This window comes from Panthera tigris, chromosome C1 (assembly GCF_018350195.1).
Source record: "Panthera tigris isolate Pti1 chromosome C1, P.tigris_Pti1_mat1.1, whole genome shotgun sequence".
Taxonomy (NCBI): Eukaryota; Metazoa; Chordata; class Mammalia; order Carnivora; family Felidae; genus Panthera; species Panthera tigris.
In genome coordinates, this window is record NC_056667.1 from 201,453,050 (window position 1) to 201,468,053 (window position 15,004).

Genomic DNA, 15,004 nt, shown 5'->3' on the forward strand with positions numbered 1-15,004 from the left:
TACTGGGGACCCAAACAAGACCTATACCCATATCAAAATTGCTTTGAGTCCAAGGAACACTGAAGAAATAGTACGAATCAAAAGCAGAATATGTGCGTGGCACTCTTCCAAGCGGTTTATTATATTTATTAACTCCGTTTCCCCTCCTAATCCTGAGACACATAGCAACTCCATTTTACAGGTGGGCTAACTTTCCTGAAGACCACAGTCCTAGTAAATGATGGAGTCTGGATCCAAACTTAAGCAGTTTGGCTCCAGCGAACGCCCTGGAACAGGAAGCCCCTGTTCATTAAAAGGGCGCAAATGGGGAGGTGTTGGAGGATGTAGGAACTATAGAGAACCAATCTAATAGCTTCGTAGAGTGGACTCCGGAATCCTTGCTCTTTAGGGGGAAGAACAACATTAGAGAAAGCCCTGAACTGAGCAGATGGCCTCTTTGAGGAGTTCACGTTCTCTGCCTTCAGCTGGAAGCATCCTGTACTGCAAGGCTGCCTGATTTTGGGGGGTTGACTCCCATGCCATGTCTCTCCTAAGCACGTGAGAATGTTTTCCTCCATTTATTTCATCTTTTCCTGAGAGACCATCCTTTAGGGTTGATTGAGGCCCTGTCCTCTGCCTCCAAAGGACCATGCACTTCTAATCATCTGGCGGTCTCAGAAGGGAAAAAATAGAGTTCTAATCAACAAACGGGAGATTCAAGAAAAATAGAATTAACTGATCAGAAAGACAATAGCTGCCATATGCGTCACCTTGAATCCATTTTTTTTAACTGAATTTTTTGTTTACTTATTTTGAGAGGAGGGAGGGGCAGAGAAAGGGAGAGAGAATCTCAAGCAGGCACCGTGTCCAGTGCTGAGCCGGATGCAGGGCTTGGTCCCATGACCCCGGGATCATGATCTGAGCTGAAATTAAGAGTCAGATGCTTAACTGACTGAGCCACCCAGACACCCCCATTTCCTTCTTACGCTTACAGTCTGAAGACAGAGCCAAAAGCCTTGGATCAAAACATTCGCCATAGATTTGAAGTTCATGAGGGTCAATTCTTGACATTCACCTTGGTCTGATGGTTGCTACATGTTTGTCTACAATTTTTTTCATTATCAGGTGTCCTGGCTATTTCCTGCCCATGATGAAAGAGACAAGAAGAAAGCTTTTCCTGAGTGAAAGAAAAATGGGCAGAGATGTGAAACCTACAATTTAGGCTAAACAAAAATCACCAGTAGTAGTAGAGGCTGGGGCCACAAGAGTCGATTACATTTATGTTGGAAGAAGGGCAGTGCGCTTTAGTCAACTATACATTCAAACAGCTGACAGTGTAAGGTGTCTGGTCATAAACTTAATTTTAGGCTGCATTGCTAGAAATAGAGTTTCCCAAGCAAGGAAGATAATACCTGTAGTGTGCTGTGCACAAGTTAGAATACTGACAGGGGATGGCTTCCTACGCTCATAGACAAGCTGACACAGTGCAGTGTGCCCAGTAGAGGGTCACCAGAGATGAAGGCTGAAAATCGTCATCTGGGGAACCGGTGAGGGAACAGAGAATGTTGTCCCAAGAAAAGAGAGAGCTGAGCTGAGTCACATTAGCTGCCTTCAAACTTTGAAGGGTTATCTGTAGGACTTCAGAGGGCAGAGATTAAATCTTTGACAAGAATTTGATTAATAATAGTGCTTGGCAGAATTTGTTTTTCTGGTCAAAGGATATTGCAAAATGGAGTAGATTTAAATGATCTTTAAAAGTACAGAGATCAAGGATTAACAGATCAAGAACCGTCCATTCCATCGTGGAAGGACAATAATATACCACCATGTTGCTTTGCTTTTAACGTCTGACTGAAGTTTCCTTGGACTCCTTCCTGCTCCCTTAAATGTTGGTGATCGTCAAGTCTGTCACTGGTTCATCTTTCTTCCCACTGCCAGGGCAATTTCACACGTTTACCCATTTAGTTTCTACTCACGTGCTGATGACTTCTGCATCTTAACGCGACTCCTTGCCCAGAACTTCCAACGAGGCATCTCCACCTGAACCTCTCTTAGGTACTTACTGCTCAGCATACTGAAAGCTCAACACACCCTCTTTCCGCTCTGCCCTCCACCCCCACCTCCCCTAAATAGATGGGCTTTTTCTCTATTTTCCATCCTGCTTGCTGCCATCACCAACCATGAAGCCCTACTATCCGCCTCATCCCACACCCAGTCACCAGTTGCTATTTTGATGTCCTAATTACTTCTTGATTCTGTCACTTTTATCACCGCCCTGATCCACATCTCTCTCATCACTCATCTGGCACACTGTGACAGTTTCCCTGCCCACACTCCTGTCCCCCACTGAAATTCGTGCCCCGAAATATGGCTAGATTATTTTAAAATGCAAATGTGGTAAGCCTTTCTGCCATTTAATATTGATCAAAGGCTCTCCTACAAACTTTCATTCAAGCTCCCTGGTATGGCTTAAAAGCCTCTGAGATCTGTCCCTGCCCTGCCTTGCCTTTTTTTTTTTTTTTTTTTCTTTGGTGGTGAAACTAGAAGGGAATTTATTTCAGTGGGCCAACACTGGGAGTGCCCTGTCTTGCTTTTTACACTACAGCACCAAACCCCACACAGCTTGTCCTCCCCCACACTTGCTTTGCACACAAACACACACCCCATCCTTCTGATTGGCAAACACTTCACTTGTCTTTGAACATGTACTTTAGGACACTCTCCATCTACAAAGACTCCCTTGATGTCTCACATCACTTGCCCCCCACATCAGACCTGCTCTCCTGGTGTTCCCTCAGTGTCCTTCTGTTTTTCCATGTATCACGTGGAATCTTCATTCTCTCTATACAAGCATGATATGGGGGGGGGGGGAGATATAGGTATATGTGTGTATGTATAACCTCCACTATACTGCTTATTCTGGAAGGCAGGGACTATGTTTTAATCATCTGAATATTCCAAGAGCCTAACACAGTGCCTGGCACATAGTAGATGTTCAGTAAACATATGTCAAACTATACTAAACCAGTGTTTGAACTTTTGAAGCAGCCAATGTAAATAGATTTTTGTGTGGTACGTACCTATTGATAGTAAATATCTTGCCTTTGTTTGCTATTGTTTTAGAGTGGATGGTAGCTAAGCTAACATAACCCGCACATAGACTTGTGAGCTCTTTGTTCCTCTGCTAGGCTAAAGGCAGTGAAAGTGATCTAGATTTGGAATTTCGTATTTGTTGGTTTTGGAGCTAAAGGCTTTTCTGAGTTTAGAGTAAGAGTGCCCAACCAGCTTGATCTTCCGTGATTGTATCAAAGTGTCATGTTTCCAAAACAGTTTTTTTTTTTTAATTTATTTATTTTTGGGACAGAGAGAGACAGAGCATGAACGGGGGAGGGTCAGAGAGAGAGGGAGACACAGAATCGGAAACAGGCTCCAGGCTCCGAGCCATCAGCCCAGAGCCTGACGCGGGGCTCGAACTCACAGACCGCGAGATCGTGACCTGGCTGAAGTCGGACGCTTAACCGACTGCGCCACCCAGGCGCCCCATCCAAAACAGTTTTGACCAAACTATTTAGACTCAGCTAAATATTTTCCTTTAAAATCTTTTAAAAATTTTTTAAATGTTTATTTATATTTGAGGGAGAGAGACACAGGGCAGGATAGGGGCAGAGAGAGAGGGGGACACAGAATCTGAAGCAGACTCCAGGCGCTGAGCTGTCAGCCCAGAGCCCAATGTGGGGCTTGAACCCACGAGCCATGAGATAATGACCTGAGCTGAAGTCAGACGCTCAACTGACTGAGCCACCCAGGCACCCCTCAGCTAAATATTTTCATCAAAAATCCAGTTATATGTATTAGTGAATGCTTGAAAAAAAAGTGACTCTGCAGAAATGGAATAAGGTTAAAAGAAATCTCATTTTCTTTTTAAGTATGAAAAGTGAGTGGACTCCCCTTCAAAATGTCTATTTCATAAAACATAATGAAAATCTGAGGAACTATTCAAGATTGAAAAGGAGACCAAAGTGGGGTGCCTGGGTGGCTCAGTCGTTTAAGTGTCTGACTCTTGATTTCGGCTCAGGTCATAATCTCAGAGTTTCGTGAGTTCAAGCCCTGCATCGGGCTCTGTGCTGGCTAGTGCAGAACCTACTTAGAATTCTCTCTCCCTCTCTCTCTACTCCTCCACTGCTCATGCTGTCTCTGTCTCTCTCAAACATAAATAAATAAACTTAAGAAAAAAATATTAAAAAAGAGAAGGAGACCAAAGAGAAATGACAGTAAATGCAAGGGATGATCTTGGATCTGGGTGGGAGAAAAAAAGTTCCTATAAAGGTCATTATTGGGACAACCGGTAAAATTTGAATATGGATTGTATACTACATAAAAGATTGTATCAAGATCAAACTTCCTGAATTTCACTTTGTTTCTATAAGAGGATATCCTTATTTTAGGATATACATCCTGAAGATTTCAGAGATGAAGGGTCATGTTCTCTGCAAAGTATATCAAATGATTTGGAAAAGTAAATAAATACATGAGTATGTGAATGTATGGTGTGTGTGTGTAGAGAGAGGGAGGAAGGGAGAGAGAGGGACAGATGGACATAATGATAAAGCAAACGTGGCACAATGTTGGGAAGAAATACGTATGATAAATACAACATATGGAAGTTTGTTATTCAGTGGATAAATGTTGTATATTTCAGACAACTAAATAGAATGAACAAAGTGTAAGAACAAAAATATGCATGAATCTCAAACAAAATATTGAATAAAAGAAACTAGACACAAAAAAATACATATGATTCCATTTATATAAAGTACATTTATATTGTTAGAAGTCAAGATAGTGGCTACCCTTGGGGTGGGGGAGCAGCATTTGGAGGAATCTTCTTAAGGGTGGTGATATCTCATTTCTTGATCTGGGTGCTGGTTATACAGAAGTGTTGAACTTCTGAAAATCCAATCACCTATATACATTTCTGTATGTATTAGTTATACATCAACAAGAAGTGTCAATACCAAGTGTATTGATTATCTATTTCTGCATAACAAATTACTCCAAAACTTAGCAACCTAAAACAACATTATCTCACACTATTTCTGAGGATCGGGATCTGGGAGCAGCTTAGTTGGGTGGTTCTGGTTCAAAGTCTCCCACAGGGCTGCAGTGAAGATGTCAGCTAGGGCCGGCTGCAGTCATCTGAAGGCTGGACTGGGGCCGACAGATCTGCTTCCACAATGGCACACTGAACACAGCTGTTGGCTAGAAGCCTCCGTTACTCACTGGCAAGAGGCCTCAGTTCCTTATCATGCTAACCTCTTCCTATGGCCATTCAAGTGTCTTCACATGACAGCTACCTTCCCCAGAGCAAGTGATCCAAGAGAGAGCAAGAAGGAAGCCGCAATGCTTTTTATGACCTAGTGTCAAAAGTCACACTCTATCACCTCCACCATATTCAATTTGTTAGAAACCAGTCACTGAGTCCAGCTCACACTTTTGAAGGGAGAAGAAGCAAAGAATTCAGGGACATATTTTAAAACAACCACACCAAGCTTACCTGGAAATTTCATTAAAAGATTTGGCTTATCTACATATTAAAAATAAATAAATAAAGACCACGTATTAACACGTGGGAAGTGGACAATACAGTAATAGCTAATTATATACGTTTGCTAAGTTATTTAGTACACATGATACTATGATACACATAGATCTAAGTGCTTTACATGTATCCTTTTATGTACTCCTCACCACTACATTTTGACGTAGGACTCCCTCACCTCCTACTTTACAGATGATGAAATTGAGGCCGAATGAGGTAAATGGCTTGCCCTAAGTTACACAGCTAGTTGTGGTTATAGCACTGTTTTTCAGTATTCTGGTTGTCCCATACATCCTCCTATTTTAAAGCACCAACATAGAATTATAGGTGAGGTAAAGTGATTCTTTCAACATTAGAAAAAGAAATCTGAATTCTGGGTCATTTATAAATGAGGTATAGCTGAATTAAAAATTTGAACACACAAAGTGTTACTTGTTTAAAAAGCACTATTGCACTCCACAGACTTCAGGAGGAGAAAAATATGTCAACAGACCAAATGAGCTTCTATTACAAAAATACTTTTACTAGTTCAAGGACACTTTAAACAACTAGAATTAATAACAGGACAATATGAAGATTAATATAGATTCTCTGCATCAGAATCTCAATCTCTAGTCAATGAAATTAAAGAAGATGGATACAAATCAGAAACTTTTCATTTGAAACAAACACTTGAGTTTGCCAGAGATCAAAAGGATCACATCTACCTCAAGAAACAAAACATTGGTTCAAAAAGATCTCCTTGTTACACTTAGGGTGAGCATACATAACATATAGACTTGTCAAATCGCTATGTTGTACACCACAAACTAATGAAACGTTGTGTGTCAACCATACTTTTATTTACTTATTTATTTATTTATTTATTTTAATGTTTATTTATTTTTGAGAAAGAGAGAGACAGTGCACGTGGGGGAGGAACAGAGAGAGAGGGAGACACAGAATACAAAGCGGGCTCCAGGCTCTGAGCTGTAGCACATAGCCCGACACGGGGCTCGAACTCACAAACTGTGAGATCATGACCTGAGCCGAAGTCCGATGCTTACTTAACCCATTGGGCCACCCAGGTGCCCTGAGAACTTTTTTAAAAAGTATAGTTGACACACACGGGGTGCCTGGGTGGCTTAGTCGGTTAAGCGTCCTGCCCAGGTCATGATCTCACCAATCATGAGTTCGAGCCCCACTTCAGGCTCTGTGCTGACGGCTCAGAGCCTGGAGCCTGCTTCCGATTCCGTCTCCCTCTTTCTCTGCCCCTCCCCCACTCGCGCGCTCTCTTTCAAAAATTAATTAATTAATTAAAAAAATAAGTTCGCGAACAAGAGATGAGATTATTTGAATAAGGAGGAATCAGAGAACTATATTTGAAGTTAGATTTACAACTTCATCTCCTCACATTCTCTTGAGTAGTAAAACACCAGAAAGCCTTTCCAGCAGCTAGGAAAATTTGCACAAAAAATACACTTAAAACTTAATGGTGAAATCTTTACATATTTTCTTTAAGAAATTATTACTTTAAAAAAAAGCAAATAATTTTATTTTCAATTGCTTATGATTATATTTTAATTTTTACTGGTGTTTAGTTTATGCTTTAAAATAATATTTGATTAATTTTATATTCTGGTAATCTATAGTAAAACAATATATATTTAACATTCATGCTTTTTAAAAATTTTTGTATTTAAATTCTAGTTAGTTACCATATTGGTTTCAGGAGTAGAATTTAGTGAGTCATCACTTACCCACAACACCCAGTGGTCATCACAAGTGCCCTCCTTTAATACCCATCTAGCCCATCCCCCTCCCTCCTCCTTCCATCAGGGGGAAGGAAGAAGGAGACAGCGAGACTCTTAAGCAGGCTCCACCCTCAGAGAGGAGCCCGATGCAGGATTCTAAGACCCTAGGATCTGGGATCTAAGGTCTAGGATCTAAGGATCTAAGGTCTAGAATCTAGCATCTAAGACCTGGATTCTAAGACCCTAGGATCATGACCTGAGTGGAAATCAAGGGTCTGCCGCTCAACTGACTGAGCCACCCAGACACCCCCAGAAACTACTTTTTTAAATGTTGAACATTTTGCTGTAAAAATAAATGATTCCTTTGTTTAAAATAAATACTCGAAACATCAGTGAAGTCATTTTAGTCTGATCTGTCAACCTCTAACGGCTAGTAATTATTGACACTGTGATTTGAACTGCTCAGAATAGCTCCAATTTTACATTTCATCTAAGTCAGGGGTTTTCCGGGCACCTGGGTGGCTCAGTTCGGTAAGCATCAGACTCTTGATTTCAGCTCAGGTAATGATCTCATGGTTCGTGAGTTCGAGCCCTATGTTGGGCTCTGTGCTGACAGCCTCCTTGGGATTCTCTGTCTCCCTCTCTCTCTGCCCATCCCCTGCTGGCTCTCTATCTCTCTCTCTCTGAACAAATAAATAAACAGTAAAAAAAAAAAAAAAAAAAAAAAAAAAATCAGGGCTTCTCAGCTGTTGACTAAAGGTACTATTGACCTTCTGAGCCAGATAATTCTTTATTGGTGGTGATAAGGATCATCCTGTTCATTGTAGAATGAAGAGCAGCATCCTTGGTCTCTGTCCATTGGATGCCAGTAGCACCCTCCCCAAATCCCCTCCACCCTCACAAATGTTCCCTCAGGGCAAAATTGCCCCCTGTTGAGAACTATTGATCTAAATTATACTGCTCTGGCTATATGGAAAGAATACTAAACTTGGAATCAAGGTGTGAATTTGAATGCTAGTTTTCCCAGCTATACATGTTTAGAAGCACACCTTTCAAAATAATACAAAAGTTACCTGGCTTTTCAGCTTCATGTCTGGGCGCCTGGGTGGCTCAGTCGGTTGGGGGTCCGATTTTGGCTCAGGTCATGATCTCTAGGTTCATGGGCTTGAGCCCCGCATCGGGCTCTGTGCTGACAGCTCAGAGCCTGGAGCCTGCTTCTGATTCTGTGTCTCCCTCTCTCTCTGCCCCTCCCCTGCTCGCTCCCTGTCTCTCAAAAATGAATAAACCTTTAAAAATTTTTTAGAAAAAAAGACTGAGATTTTCTTACCTTTGCTTTCCTATTTTTCCATTTTGTTTTCTTTTTTGTTCTTCTTTCTAAAATATCTTCCCAATTTTACATTGCAACCATTCTTCTGAATTGTTTATCCTGTGATTATATTTTTTATTTCGAAGAACTTTCTTTGTTTTCTGAATATCCCTTTTTAGAATTTCTTGCTCTTGTGCGTTAGATGAAAAATCTGTTCTTTGAGGGTAATTGCATTAATCATTATTAATATGTCATATAACTATATATATTATATAATCACACATAATAAAATATTATTATATATAATACCTAATAATAGTTCTATTAATTATATTTTTATGCTCCCTGCATTGTCACTGGTGCCCCCCACCCCCCACATTTTTTTCTTTATTTTGGCCTCTTTCATGATAGAGATTTCCCAAATCCTGGTTTGCTCCTTCATATTTGAGTAGAGGCTCCTAAAAGCCAAATGAATACTCTCCAGGCACAAGTAGGACCCAGTGCTTGGCATCTTTCCTGTAGGGTGATTTGGCAGAGACAACCATTTTGTTGGGAACCCCCCAATGCCAGTATCTGTGGATCTTTTTGCTTAGGTCGGTCAGTTCCCCTAGAGAAGAAGGCTGCACTTTCCAGCATGAGGAGTATAAACTTGACTGCCAGTGCTCTAGAAGCCAGCTGAAGTAAGGGTGTGGTTTCTCTTCTCCCCCATCAGCTGCATCTGATGGCCCTAAGCCCAGAGTCCCTCTGGTCTGTTCTCAGGAGGATATACCTCCTGCCTTCTGTTGAGGTAAGAGAAGCAATCATCTGGCCGCTCAGATCAGAGGAGGGAATCTGGGAATCTAACTGCTCCTTATGTGGATCTTCAACTCATCCTTCTGTTTTCAGCCCCAGTCTCCCATTTCACCTTCAGATATAACTGTTTCTTCCCATCCCAAGCCTTTCCAAGGCCCTGCAGCCCAAATTGATTTATGCCCCCAATCATCCCTCCTCTATTAGCTTTCCATTTTCCAAGATTTTTTAAAAATCATATCTAAATAATATCTAGTCATTTTTAAATCATGTGTTCTTTCTTCTGCTCTCTTTATTCTCTTATTTTAGGGGAGTTTGAGAAGGGAACAAACATAAAATGTGTGTGTTCAATCTACTTTATTTAACAGAAAGTTCCTTTTCCACTCTCCTAGCCTCTTGTGCACTCAATCTCCTCCATGCCCTACTTGTTAGGGTAATCTATAACATTTGCAGTGTTCTTCCCATGCCCTTCCTGGGGCTGGAATACCTCTGGCATCTTGTCTGCCTGGAGAATTCCCACTGTCCCTCCCCAGTCCCACTCCTGGGCATTACCGGCCCCCTTTTCTGTGTTCTATAGCTTATGTACATTCATTAGAGCACAGTTTTCCAACTACGAGTCATGGATTAGTGGGTCATGAAATCAACTTAGGGACCCTTAGATAGTATTTATGTTACATTTAAATATATTGGGATGAGACATAAAATATATTTCTTGGTGTGGGTCAAGGTTGAATAAGTTTGAAAGCCACTGTATTAGGGCATTTTTCACTTTGAATTGGTTGTTTATATGTCTTTACTACTAGACATTGAGCAACTAGGGGGTAGAGACCATGAGTTATTCACTTTCTCTATGCCCGGGGTATTATGAAATCCAACAAGGCTTGGTCAATATTTAGTAGGTTGAATCAAATATATAGGAGATCACTGTGTAACCCATAAAGTCATATGAACTTGAACTATATACCTAAACTAGGAGTCTAATTAGCTCACAGGACAGCTAGGGCACTTGAGAACAAGTGACAATAGTGTCACAAAGGTTGTGTATCACATACTTGAGGCAGCAAGGCAGACCTCAGTGAAGGTGGACCTATGCTGCTCTACTAATTCCTGGGATCTGAAGCCAGCTCCAAGAGCTTCCCCATCCTGGTTATCTCACTTAGATATTTAAACATCTTGCTCTGCTAGGGTGTTTGATTATTGATAACCCTTGAATAGATCTGGGATTCCCTACAAACACTCAGAAACCCGCCACTTAAGATTCCTTTTTTCAGTTGTTAAAAAGGTTATAAAGTAGATTTGGGGGAAGCAATGTTGTATAATGATTTCATCATACAAGCGACTTATGGCCATACAAAAATCTGGCTTCAGATGCTATCTCCTTGAGAAAGTAACTTATCTCTCAAATTCAGTTTTCTTTCTTTTTAAAAAAAAATTTTAATGTTTATTTATTTTTGAGAGGGAAGGAGAGTGTGAGCGGGGGAGGGGCAGAGAGAGAGGGAGCCGGAGAATCCCAAGCCGACTCTGCACTCAGCACAAAGCCGAGCTCGGGGCTCGAACTCATGAACCGCGAGATCATGACCCATGACCGGAGCCAAAATCGGACGCTCAACCCACTGAGCCACCCAGGCGCCCCTCAAATTCACTTTTCTCATCTGCAAAATGGGAATACATAATATCTACTTCGAAAGGTAACACGTGAATAAGACCAGGACTGGACAGTGAACAAAACAGCTTTCCTTTCCTTTTCTGTATGTGTTCTCTAAGAGTTGTTTGAAGAGGAGGAAAACCACTAAACGGATACCATCAGGCTAACATTTGAGTCAAACTGGGCACCTTGACTGGCATCCTCACTTTGACCTTGTCTGCTTTAAACCTGCTGGCCCCGAAACAAGAGGTGCCTGGCCATCACCCCACCTGCTAAGTTGTAGAGCCGATTTCTGCTGTTTCAGGGAGGAGGCTGAGGCTCAGTTACCCACAGCTGAAGCACAAAGCTGCTTCTCAGGTCTGCGTATGCTTTGTGGGTCTACAAAGAGACTTGCGCAGTATTCAACTGTTAACTGATAACTTCTGACACACCTTGTTCAAGGTAGAAATGTTACTGGATTTCTCTCCTTTATTCCTTTATTCAGGGAGCGAGGAACCTACATTCAATCTATGCATTAGGGGGTGGTGACTTGGGTTGGTTCACCACCCTTTTTAACTTGTGGAAAGCTCCTGGGCTACTGATCCGCACAAATAGCTATAACCCATCAGGTTAGGAGGAGTTTTGCCTGAGAAAAGAGAGACTGTCAGAGCTTCGCTCTCTCTTGTGGTCTCTGCGGTGTCTGAAGTAAGTCTTGTGGTGGTTAAAACATTCTGGCTCATGCTCAAGAGAGAGCTCCAAAGATTTTATTTTTAGGGTCCTCTAAGCCTTCGGTTATCTGAGCATCCATGGAGTGGGAGCAGAGAGAAAGACAGTGTTTATCTTTGTTTAGTCTGCTCCAAACAAGGTTCCAAAAACTGAAAGCCTACAATTCTAAAGCCACTGATGAATGTAGACAGGAAAAAAAAATCTTGAAACCAAATGACTATAGTTTAATATGAAGAGGATGATTCAAACTCTGGTAGTTGTATATTAAAACAAAATAAAAGCATTTATAAAGCCCTGGAAAATATTTATTATTTTTTTAAGTTTATTTATTTATTTTGAGAGAGAGCAAGCACGAGCAGGGGAGGGACAGAGAGAGGGAGGGAGAGAATCCCAAGCAGCCTCCACACTCAGCATGGAGCCTGATCCAGGGCTTGATCCTACAATGAGATCATGACCTGAGCCAACATCAAGAGTCAGGTGCTTAACTGACTGAGCCACCCAGGCACCCCTAAGCCTTGGAAATTATTTAAGATTAACAATAAGTAATCAGAGGGGTGTCTGGGTGGCTTGGTCGGTTAAGCGTCCGACTTTGGCTCAGGTCATGATCTCACAGTCCGTGAGTTTGAGCCCCACATAGGGCTCTGTGCTGACACCTTCCGATTCTGTGTGTGTGTGTGTCTCTCTCTGCCCCTCTCCTGTTCATACTCTATCTCTCTCTGTCTCTCAAGGATAAATGTATGTTAAATAAAATAAATAAAATAAAATAAAATAAAATAAAATAAAATAAAATAAAATAAAATAAAATACTAGTAAACAGAATATTAAAAAAAAAATTTAATGTTTATTTTGAAGGAGAGAGAGACAGCGCGTGAACAGGGGAGGGGCAGAGAGAGAGGGAGACAGAGAATAAGTGGGCTCCAGGCTCTGAGCTGTCAGTACAGAGCCCAACGTGGGGCTTGAACTCACGAGCCATGAGATCATGACTTGAGCTGGTCAGATGCTTAACCGACTGAGCCACCCAGGTGCCCCTAAACATAATATTAATGCACAGATTATAATATTAGTATATCAGGAATCTTGCCAGAGCTGTGAAGGGAGGGTCTGTAAGGTTGGTCGGGAGCTCAGAAATCATTCTACTGCTACCACCACACCCAACACCATGTGTAGACAATCCACCAGCAAAAAGTTCCAACTGAATGAATCACATGTTCATTTTTATTAATGTGAGTTGCCATAACAGGTATATCATAAAGGAAGTTTGGGTTGCAAAACACAGAAAACTTCATTAACAAAGACACTTATTCTGTCATATAACAAAAGGCCAGATGTGGTGCTCAGGGTAGGTTAATTTATCAACAACTCTGGATCTTTCCCATCTCTCTTCTCTGCCACCTTCAACATGTTGACTTGTCCTCTCTGCTTGGCTCCATTCATGGTCACAAAATGGGTGCCTGAAAGCTACCTGTCACAGGTAATGTTTAGAGCAGAAATAAATTCTCATCTAAGTAGACAGTAAGTGCATATAAAGGTTTTATTTAAATCATAAATGAAGGAACTGGTAAAGAATACAAAAAGTGGAGGTGCCTGGGTGGCTCAGTCGGTTGGGCGTCTGACTTCAGCTCGGGTCATGGTCTCATGGTTCATGGGTTTGAGCCCCGCTTCGGGCTCTGTGCTGACAGCTCAGAGCCTGGAGACTGCTTTGAATTCTGGGTCTCCCTCTCTCTCTGCCCCTTCCCCGTTCGTGCTCTGTCTCTGTCTCTCAAAAATAAATAAACATTAAAAAAAAATTTTTTTTAAAAGAATACAAAAAGTTGGGGCGCCTGGGTGGCTCAGTTGGTTAAGCGTTCAACTTCAGCTCAGGCATGATCTTGTGGTTCGTGGGTTCAAGCCCCAAATCTGCTGTCAGCACAGAGCCCACTTCAGATCCTCTGTCCCCCCATCTCTGTCCCTCCCCCACTCTCACAACCGCAAGCTCGCTCACTCTCTCTCTCTCTCAAAAATGAGTAAACATTTAAAAAAATGTTTTAAATACAAAAAGTTGGTTCCCTGCTTTCAAGGAAGAAATATGTATATCAATAAATGAACATAATTATTAGGTTAGGTACAAACCAATGAATGTTCCACAGGCAAAAAAATAACGCCTTTGTGGTTAGTGTTTCTTCAAGGCTATGTAAGAACAACACCGTATCAATTTCCACAGGTTAATGGTACAAAACTGTAAACTGTACTTTTATCAGCAGTGGATTGTTAGCCAAATATACTATAACAACAGCTATATTTCCAAGCGTGCCAGATGAAGGTCAAGCAGACTTATTAGAAAAACTCTATCATTATATTTTTAAAACAACAATCATCATTTTGTCTTTTTTAAGGTTTAGGACCAACTTTTCTTTCAGGTACAAATTGTATTATATGCCTTAACCAAGGTGAATGAGGGCAGTTTAATCGGCTTAGAGCAGGAGGGCTTTCTTTTCTTTTCTTTCCTTTTTTTTTTTTTTTTTTTTTTTTGCGGGGATTTTTTTAATTTGAACTAAAGTTTGCAACCCATTTATAGGATGGTGGGATGGAAATAATACAGTATGGCAACCAGCATTAAAAAAAAATGAAATAGAATATCAGAGTGCATCAAACATAAACATAATGACGTCAACTATCAGTTTTGGCCTCTGGGGTGTGTGTGTGTGTGTGTGTGTGTGTGTGTTGAGTATCAATGTAGTTATAAAATGGGTATAAAATGAGGGTGCCTGCGTGGCTCAATCGGTTAAGCATCTCACTCTTGATTTCGGCTCAGGTCATGATCTTGTAGTTCCTGAGTTTGAGCTCCACTTCAGGCTCTGCGCTGGCAGTGCAGAACCTGCTTGGGATTCTCTCTCTGTCTCTGTCTCTCTCTCTCTCTGTCCCTCCCCTGATTGCTCTCTTTCTCAAAATAAATGAACTTAAAAAAATTTTTTTAATGGGTATAACATATGAGTAGTGGTTAGAAAGTTTGAAAAACACTGACTTAGGCCTTTTAAGACTCATCCTGGTGGCTGCAAAGGGATCCATGTAAAACACGACTGCTTGGAAAAGGGTGATTAAAATCATGGTTTTGTCCTCAAGGAGGGAGCTGGGGAAAGGCTGTTGGGTAGACAATCAACAGAGTGGGCTACAGCAGAAGAGTGGCCAAGTACTGCTCAATCCCATTGTTCTCATCTTCAAACCCCATGAGCTAAGAAGCCTTCTACAATCTTGGCTGCTATGCTACATTA